The 7,972-nt window shown below is 43.9% G+C and overlaps 1 long non-coding RNA gene across 1 annotated transcript; it reads right to left on the reverse strand.

The window, feature by feature from the left end:
• Window positions 1–3,419: 3,419 nt before the first annotated feature.
• Window positions 3,420–4,602, reverse strand: LOC140531779 (uncharacterized). Its single transcript, XR_011976438.1, has 3 exons — window positions 4,359–4,602; window positions 3,818–3,906; window positions 3,420–3,674 (listed from the first exon to the last, which is right to left on the reverse strand). It is a non-coding gene; the product is annotated as an uncharacterized lncRNA (long non-coding RNA).
• Between the last annotated feature and the right edge of the window lie 3,370 nt (window positions 4,603–7,972).

Genomic DNA, 7,972 nt, shown 5'->3' on the forward strand with positions numbered 1-7,972 from the left:
CTGCTAGGCAACCAGAGAGGATGGGGCTGACCTCAGAACTTGCAATTTATAGACTAGATTTCATCTCCCATACACACTTGGACCTTGAATTCTCTGGATTTCTTCCTTCTCTTCTTCAAGGGGATTCTAGACTTATTTTACTGCAGTACAACGTTGTATGACTTGACATGTCATGAGAGTTGATTATAATCCTTTAAAACAACTTTCATCCTTTCATGAGAGCAAATAACTACTTTTCTTTTTCCTTTGCATACCCTGCTCCTAGCGTGGTACTTTGTATACAGTAGGTGCTTAATAAATGCTGGTTGGATTGGACTGGCTCTTTCTTATGTGAGTCTCAGGACTAGGCCAAGAAGGAATATCCTAAGATACTTTGTATTTAGTTTGCTTAATGTGATATTCCTTGACACACACTGGATACATAGGAAAGGTAAATATTATTCTTAAAAAGAAATACTCCAAAGGCATATTCTGTTACAAAGAAACAACTTACTGAAGCACTTGCGATGTGTTAAGCAACAGGGGGAAACCAAGGAGCACTTTTAGGGGCTGCTGGTAAATGTTTTAAGAGTCTGTTCCCTGAAGAAAAACATCGTCTGACATCCTTTTATGTTTCAGCTGTATTATTTCATTTCTGCCACCACATTCTTAACTCTAGACAATCAACAAAACAATGCATCAAGGCCTAGTTCTGAGCATTTAACAATGGACTCCTATGTGAGCAGCATTGAGCTGGCTCCAGGGGGCCTCTGACTCCCCACGGCAAGGGAGTAATCTCAGTAGCACACCAGGCAGACCTTGTTTTATTGCACTTTTCTTTTATTGTGCTTTGCCAACACGGCATTTTTTAAACTACAAATTAGAGGTTTTCGGCAACCCTGTCTCTAAGACTGTTGGCACCATTTTTCCAACAGCATGTGCTTACATCCTGTCTCTGTGTCACATTCTCTTGATTCTTCCAATATTTTAAGCTTTTTCATTATTATTGTACCTATTATAGTGATCTGTGATGAGTGATCTTTGATGCTACTCACCTGTATTAGACAATGAACTTAATCAATAAATGCGTGTGTGTTCTGACTCCCCTAGCCACCAGCCATTCCTGTCTTTCCCTCTTTCTGTGGGCCTCCCTATTCCCTGAAACACAACTATATTGAAGAATGTTCTATAAACTTAGTTGATAAAGCAGCATCAGAGTTTGAGAGAATTGACTTCAATTTTGAAAGAAGTTTTACTGTGGGTAAAATGCTATCAGACCTCATCTCATGTTACAGAGATGTGAAAGGAAGGGTCTTTTGTGAAAGGAAGGGTCAACTGATGTGGCAGACTCTATTGTTATCATATTTCAAGAAATTGCCACAGTCACATCAACCTTTAGCAACCACCACACTGATCAATCACCAGCTGTTGACATGGAGACAAGACCCTCCAGCATCAAAGTGATTACGCCTCATTGAAGACTCAGATGATGGTTAGCATGTTTTTAGCAAGAAGGTAGTGTTTGAAGCGTGCACAATAAAAAAATACATAATGCTATTACACACTTAATAGATGACAGCATAGTGTAAATGCAACTTTTATGTGCACTGGGAATCCAAAAACTTCATGTTCCTTGCTTTATTGCAATGTTTGCTTTATTGTAGTGGTCTGGAACTGAACCTACAATGTCTCTGCGGCATACCTGTACTGATTAGGTTTCTGATATTTGAATCAAAAGCTAATGATTGGCTTATAAAGGCAAGCTGGTGGAACTCTCTTCAGTCTTGCTCTCTTAGACACATTCCTACCATTTTTCCTTATGCCTTCTAGAGTACATCTTGGTGGAAAGAAGAAGGTTTCTCTTCCTTCCTCCCTCTCCTTAGAAGTAACGGTTACTTATGGCAGAAACACATGGCAATGTTAGACATGTGCTTGTGTTCTCCTAAGAGGAGAGTTCAAGGACCCTGTTCCTGAATCCTGACTCTTGCATAGAAGCTGGCAAACACTTGAATTTCCTAGCCAGCATAATTTTTAAAAATCTAGCCCTCTAGCACAAGAAAGGGAATTTCCTGAGGAACACCAACTAAGGAAATTTCATTATGGGTAGTTCCAAATTCAAGATATCCTTCAGCTGAAGAGTTCTGGCACTGGATCTGCTAGCAAAAATTGCCAATGAGGCATGCTTGAGGAAGAAAAAAGAGGAGAATCTAAATAATACTTGTGTGACATTCTTTTTGGAGAACCAAGTCAGTGAATTACTTGACAGGACAAGTCGACGAGATGGGATGTCTCTCTTCAGTGTCTCCCAGTATTTATTTACCTTCCAGATGAAGTGTAAACTACAGGTGGTACAATCAGTCTAGGGAAGGACTCTGTGGGAAAGGGATTCACGATATGTCCTAAGTATAACCCCAAGTTCAGTTTCCTTCTGGGAAGAATTGGTGGTTATTTGCATCTATTATTTTTGTGGCTCTTTATAGCTCTTTTCATTTTCTATGGGGTGATGTAAAGGCTCAGACCTGTAGCCCTCATTAAATACTGAGTGCCTATGTGGGAATTGGGGATCCTGTGACCCAAACTTGGGAAAACTCAAATACATGCCTAGCTTCACTTAATTTTGGACACTGTCTTGACTTCAAGCTAATTGGGGGACAAAGAACTAAAGACAGAGAAAACCATGCTTTTGGTCAAGCTTCCGGGACTGAACTGAAGTACGTGGAAGCCCTGAGTCTCTGTGTGTTCAGAGAAAGAGATCTTTTTAGAGATATTCTCCAGAAGTTCTCCATTTTTTTCTCATTTTAGAAAACACTCATTTAAAATGCAATAAAATTCTTATCGTTATGTTATCCATTGTGAAGCAAGTAAGCAATGCCAGTTTACCAGGCATCAGTGAGCTGACAGAGGGAGAAGGAATGAAAAAGAGATATACTCACCAGATCACAATGTGGCAGCAAATTCTTTCCAGGCAGGTCACTCCTTGAGTCAGCAAATGAGTTAGGTACAGCCCCAACTGTGCATTATTATATTCAGTTCAAGGCAGCACCACCCTTCACTTGCTATCTTCTCTGGGCCTCTAACTTTTCTGGTCTTCTGTCTCTCATGATCCTTCAGTCCCTCCCTCCAAGAACAAAAAACACCCTAGAGTTCCCAGCCCTCTTGCTGATAAGTGGCAGAGAGAGAAACAGAGACATACAGGGAGAGAGAAGAGAGAGACAGAGAGAGACAAGTGGGAGACAGAGAAAGACAAATACAGACACAGAGACAGAGAGAGGGACAGAGGGAGAGACAAGAGAAACAGAGACAGAGAGACTCAGAGTGGAGTTAAAAGGATATCTTAGTGAAGGGTACCAGCATAAGTAAATTCCAGTGACAGGAATGAGCTTGTCATATCTCTGGAAGAGAATGGTGGAATATTCAATGAATAACAAGCATTACTAACATTTATTTGGTGCCTTCGAGTTTATTCTCACAATAAACCATCCAGTGAGTTAGGCAGATCACGTATTGTTATGGAAAATGAAGCTCTGAATGGTTAGATGACCAACACAGTCATAGCTAAGCAGTGTCAGAATGAAAGCTCACATGCAGGTCTTCACTCCTCACTGTTACATGTAGCTTCTCAGGGAGGAGAATGGAAGCCATACTCTGGGGAGTGCTGGGGATCAAGCTTGGTTAACTGAAATGGGGGTGATGCTCTGCAGGACATTAAAAATAAGAGAGAAGAATTTAGATTTGATCACATTGAAAACCAGGGAGCTTTGAACTTTGAACAGCAATGGTATGGGGGTGGGGAGTGATAGAAAAAATTAATAATTTTTTTTATCATTAATGTATTCACCTTGTGTAGCTGAAAGCAGTGGAAAGCTGTCTCTTAAAATAGTCTGTAAGCCTTCTGCTTCCTCCTCTTCTTCCTCCTTTCCTTCCATCCTTATTATTGACCAAATAAATCATAATAGTAGATGTCATTGATGTGACCCTCAGTTACTAGGGCCTCCCCTCAACTCTCTCATTTTGAACTACACAACAGCCCCATGAGATAGGTTCTACAAGTTTTATAATAAACCTAATCCTACAAAGGACAAAAGTGAGGCTCAGGTGCCACAGAGCTAGCCAGAGTCAGAGATGGGCCTTGGTCCCTGGCTTTTCAGCTTCCAGTCCAGTTCTCTGATCTCTAGGGTAGATGTAAGGTCGACATGCTATAACAATGTCCTCTGGAGCAACAGGGGCCCCATTTGGCTGCAGACATCCTGTAGCCAAAATCCTTCTTGCAAGAGGGGAAAGGAAGGTAGTGTGTCCAAGGCCACAGCATATGGAGCCGAAGGCCTGCTGAGAGACCTTGGAGCCTTCAATCCCTTTGTGAAGTTGGGGTCCCTACTTACCATCTGCCCTGGGCAGCCCCCAAGCAGACGGCGCCCAGCTGGGTTCTATCCCATTTCTTTGGACATGTCTCTGCTGCCACCACAGTGGGGAGGGGTCTTCCAGCTCCCCACTTCCCTCCATACACAAACACACTTGGAGACTTTCTGAAACCCTGCCTCGCCCCTCCTGCTACCCCTCCCCCTTTCACTGCAGGGGAGCCCCTGCTGTGAGCTGCTGGGAAATCCACAACTGCTGTCCCCCAGCGCGGGAAAGCTCAGGCCACAAACTTTGTACTGTATGAATTACGTCAGTCACAGGCCCCGGGTCTCACATGACTTAATTAACTTGGCACACATTGAAAACATTAATCTCATTCTTCCAGACACTCCCTGTTAACCCTCAGTTTTCCCCGATCCTGACCTTCGGAGGTCACCTTCCTGTTTTGCCGCTTACTCTAACTCATTTTCATCCCAGTTCTAATCTCTGTCTCTGCCCCTGTCTGTCTCTCTGTCTTGGTCTTTCTCTGTCTCTCTCTCTTCTCCTTTATATCTGTCTCTGTCTTTTTCTTCCTCTCTTCCTCTGATCTCCTCTCTGTCTTACTCCTCCTCTCCTCTCTCTCTTCTTTTTCCCTCCTTGCCTCTATTTCTCCTCTCCCTCAATGGCTTTTCATTGTTATCTTGTCTCTCTCTCTAGCTAGCCTTGTCTTTGCTGTTATCTAACATGTCCTTGGCTCAAAACAGATAGCACCATGCCCACAGTCCCCACAGTAGACCTGGCTCTTTGCCCTTTCTTTAGATGGTTTCTATGTCCCAGACCAGTCATCCTTCCCTCCGCTCCCAGCCCCACTCAGGATTCCGGGACTTCTCTGCCATCGGCAGCAGCCTTCGTCACCTGGAATGACCCTCTACCCTTGTGACCTCTTCCTCTCAGAACCTCCATACTAAGATGAGGTGCAGACCAGCCATCTTTCATGCCCCCCCATGCCCATGGGCAAGCATGTTCCCATCTCCCACCTATTCATGCCTCTGTTTCTCACCTCCCTCTTCCCCTTATGAACAGAAATGTCTTGAGAACAGACACGCACATCACCATTTCCTGCACTTGCTACACCACCAGGCATACCATAAGCACTTAATTAATGCTTACTGATATGCTATTGATAAAGAATCATGGTGGACCACTGGCTGCCCATGCAGCGCTGCCTGTCCAGTCCTCTATACTTTATCATTACTGTCAGGCATGGTCCTCATCTCATCAACCAATGTCCTAGACTTTAGAGTCACAAGGAGTCTCATTGGCCAGTTGATCTAAATCCCATTCCATGAACCTCAAATGCTGACGTGCTCATCCAGCTCTGCTTGAATACCTTCAGTAAAGGGGGAGCTCACTACCCAAGACAGTCTGTCCACGGCAGTTTGGGGCAGCTCCACATGTACTTCCTTTTACCAAGTTTAGATGTGGCCCTCTGCCCAATGCTCCCATTGCTCCTGGCTCTGACTTCATGGTCCTTGCAAAGTGTGGATCATCCCTTTTCTACAGCTCCTCAAGTACTTGAATACAGTTTTCATCCTCCTCCCTCTCTTTTCTTCTTACACTAAATATGTTCAGTTTCCTGCAGACTTTTTCACATGCCATGGACTCCAGGCCTGTCACCAGCTCAGTCATGACCTTCTGGTTGCTTTGCAGACTCCTCTTCAGGGACTTACCTCCCCAGGCCCTCATTTCTGTGACATTTCTTCTCAAGCACATTTAGCATTAAGCCAGAGTGCAGCTGCCAATCTGCTCCGCATTGCTTCTTGGTGTTCAGGCCAAATCACAGATGTCCCCTAATATTCCATCTTAGATTTCCATTGCACAGCCACAGGGTCATAGATCCAGAGCCTAAAGGGACATTGGAGGCTATCTCATCTAATTGTCTCATTTTACAAATGAGGAAACTGAGACTTGGTAAGGCCAAGAAGCTTCCCCAAGGTCACAGGTGTCAGATACGGGGTGTGATGTCTTCTTCTCTAACCCTGGAGCCATTTGTCCTTTCCATGGGGCTATTCTGCCTCCTTGTGAATCATTTAGGCTGGTGGGATTTTTGTCCCAGCCCACATTCATCTGTATTAGAAGGTGTAGGCATTTCCTTCTTGTCTTGGCTCCACTCCTAAGTTTCTCTTTCTAACTACCTCCGGAAGGACTTTCCCCCACCTGGCCTGATCTTTTCTCTCCCGCTCATGAATGCTGCTTTGAGGGAACCTCACAACACACCATACAGTGAGTCCAAAATGGAGCCTCAAACTTCTTCATTTCTCTCCTGCCTGGGCTCCTCTGGGCTCCATCACGGCCCTAGGAACCTCAGTGTCAGCACACTTATCACCCTCTAACACTGCATCGATCTCTGTGTTCCAGCCTCAACTGTACCTTCAGCACTCTGCCCTGTTGGAGAACAGGTGGTGGACCAAAGAACTCCTCCCAAACGTTTCATTTAAAGAGGCCTTCCAGACAAGAATCTCTTCATTTCCCATCTGGATGCATTCATTTGGACTTTATCACAGTCTCTTACTCTCTCCCCTCCCTCCAGCTTCCCTTTGTATGTTAAATCCCCCATTAGAACATATCATCCTTGAGGGCAGGCTCTCTCTTTCTCTTTCAAGTCTGTATCCTCAGCATTTGGCACAGTGCCTAACACACAGGAGTTTAATAAATACGTACTGGCCAACTGACGGACTGAGTAGTAAATATTACGCTGTTGAGAAAGAAGGAGAGAGAAGGGAGAGGGAGAAGAAGAGGGAGGAAGGTCCTTTAAAGAGCTGTAACAAGAGGGAAGATTCTTAGCCAAACAAGAAAGAAAGCAAACTACACAAGTCAAAGACATGATTTCATTTCTATGCAAATGAAAAGCCTTTGCCTGAGCATGGCCAGCCCAGCTAGGATAAATACGGAGAAGTGTCACCTGGAAAAGCTCTGCATCTGCCATCTCTGATGAAAGCTGGATATCCAAGACAGAATTCACACAAGCCGTAATAAAGAGACACAACACTGGGGAGAAGTGGTCCAAGGACAGCAACAAAGCTTTGTTAAACAGCTGTCATCTATCACCCCCATGTGAATGATTATTCCAAATCACTAATTATGAGAAAGATGCAAATCAAGACGCCTGTCATACTGCATCTCATCAACAACAAGTTGGCCAAGATGATAACAGATAAAAATAATGGTCACAGGAGGCATGCACTAATGTAATGCTGGTATAACTGAATTGGTCTGGCCATTCTGGAAAACAACTTGGTATTATTCTAAGAAAGGGACTCAACTGTTCAAATGCCTTGTCTCAGAGATCACTCTAAGAATATATTCCAAGAAGATCAAAGACAGAAACAAACCCCCATTCATCTCCTCCAATTCATAGCAGCCATTTAGGGGTAGCAGAATTGGAGATAAAGTATGTCCCTTAATTGGGATAGACTCACAATTGAAGTGAGATATGACTGTGCTATAAGAAACTATTAGAAATGAGAAGAATTAAGAAAGGGATGGGAAAGCTTTCACAGAGGGATATTGAGTGAAATAAGAACCAGGACCACAACCCAGACCGTGACTGCAAAGGTGTCTGTATAATGAAAAGGAAAGAGAAGCGAGGCCGTCCTCC

This window comes from Notamacropus eugenii, chromosome 3, assembly GCF_028372415.1.
Source record: "Notamacropus eugenii isolate mMacEug1 chromosome 3, mMacEug1.pri_v2, whole genome shotgun sequence".
NCBI lineage: Eukaryota > Metazoa > Chordata > Mammalia > Diprotodontia > Macropodidae > Notamacropus > Notamacropus eugenii.